Source organism: Grammomys surdaster, unplaced genomic scaffold (assembly GCF_004785775.1).
Source record: "Grammomys surdaster isolate TR1022 unplaced genomic scaffold, NIH_TR_1.0 97, whole genome shotgun sequence".
NCBI classification, from domain to species: Eukaryota; Metazoa; Chordata; class Mammalia; order Rodentia; family Muridae; genus Grammomys; species Grammomys surdaster.
The window spans coordinates 1,455,708-1,457,656 of record NW_021604576.1 but is presented as its reverse complement, the minus strand read 5'-3'; the positions used below and the strand labels follow the sequence as shown (position 1 = coordinate 1,457,656).

At 42.5% G+C, this 1,949-nt stretch overlaps 1 protein-coding gene across 7 annotated transcripts in view; it reads right to left on the bottom strand.

Annotated features, from left to right (window-relative positions):
• The window catches only part of Runx1t1 (RUNX1 translocation partner 1), a 148,942-nt gene that overhangs the window by 109,426 nt on the left and 37,567 nt on the right, over positions 1-1,949 (bottom strand). The gene's annotated exons all lie outside the window — the stretch shown is intronic.

The following is a 1,949-nucleotide window of genomic DNA, read 5'->3' as shown; positions in this document are numbered from 1 at the left end:
GGGGGGGGGGTGTGTAAGTTTGTGGTGGTATCTCTGTGTCCCTCTTCATAAAAGCACTGCAGTACCAATTCTACAGCAGAACAGCACCACAGTACACACATCTTTCCTTTGTTCATATCCGACTCAGCCACAGAGACCAGCCATCCAGTGATATTATCTGCAGCAAATGAGAGATCTCCATCCTGCTGAAGAGAGAGTTTGAGCAAAAGCTTTTCCAGGGACTTCTCAACATCCCTCTCTTCCTCTTGCTGGCTGTTGTGTGAAACCCTGTGGCTCCTGCACACCGTGGGTATTAAGTGAGTTAATTCAAAGGATCTGGAACCTCACTGATCCTGATTGAAAGCAATACACCCAACCAAATACTCTCCTACCCCATCTGCTCTGGCCTGCCACCAGCTATTCAATACAGGAGAATTAATAGTTTCAGATATTCTAACCGGCCCAATAAAGGCACTCATTTAAGCTGGGCTGCATTAACAAAATGAGAAAAACAAGGGGAAAATGGGTTCAGATGGGCGTTTTACTTCTAGTTGGCTTTAACAGTGCTGAATAAGGTTGATTCTGACTTTTTATGCGCAAGACTTGATAAACTGAATGAGAAGGCACTCAATGATCAGCCAACGAGCATTGATGAATGGTCATTAAGACCCCCCCTGCTCTAAGGGAGACCCTTCCACAAAGTAGCACACCAGCTTGAAAGGGCGGATTCACAAATGTCCAGATTTCTCCGCTTGCTTGTTCCACTTTCTATTTCAGACCACTGGCCACCAAATGAGGCTGACATATTGGAAAATAATGTTTTATGGGCGAGTGGTAAAAAATAAAATGGAGGCATTAGCTCTGCTTTCAAATTCAAATCTTCTAGTTTTGTCAGACCCCAAAGGTTTTGATTTTCCACCCAGCTGGAAGCTATTAGTGTTTTCTAAAGGCATCCCACTGACAGGGCAAACCTACCTAATGTGTGAGCTGTTGGGCTGAGGGCAATGGACCTCTCTGGATGATTTCCTAACTTCTCATCACTTTGACAGTCGATTAAATAGATACAACACCCAGTAAAAATGTACATTAATTTGTTTCTGCCACTGAAAGACATTTGAAACTGTATTAAATAAAGGCCGTAATAGATTGTCTCCTGACAAAGATAAATCCAATTATACTTTGTCGACAGGAAAACAAACAGCGTATGGTTTAGGCTCCAAGGTAAGACACAGCCAACCACAAAGAAATGAGTGGGATAGAAAATAAGTCGTAAAGTTCACCGAGAGCTCCACCACGGTGACAGGTCAGCTGTCATGTCTTCTGTAAATGCCTGCAGTAAAGAGCTGGATACAGTCAGACAATTTCTAGTATTTTGTTTGGGGGGAATGATTGGCAAGCACTTGCACCTCCTCCACTGTCAGCTGGTATACAGAAGAAACCCCAAGAACTTTGCTTAAGTGACAAAGGAAGAGTGTTTTGACTGCCACCCTAAGAATCTAAAGGAAGTATAAACATCAGGGGGTCAAAGGCTCTTTGGAGCTGTCCTAGAGGGCCTAAGTGCTAGCGGTAAGATGTAAAGGAGTAAAAGGAAATCTGCTGGAGAGAGGAAGCTTGATGTAATAGGTGATTAGACAGATATTACAGAGGGAGAAAGCCTGTTTTGTTTGGATCACTTGAAACTGTGGACAAGACTCATCCATCCTGTGGAGAACATGCTATGTGGTCCTTTGAGAAATCCTACTCTATTGGACCAGTGGGAGGCAGGGACCTATGTAGTTATAACACAACCTCTACACTTCATCTTTGTCTTATGCCAAACTCAGTTTGCCTCTTTTTTTTTTTTAATCTCTACTAGCTTATGTGGGTTAGTATTGAGCTCTAAAACTAATATGAAACTTCCAACATTAAAAATAACTTCAAAGAATACTGTCTTCCTAATAAACCAGTCTCTGTGGCATTTTCCTCCATAT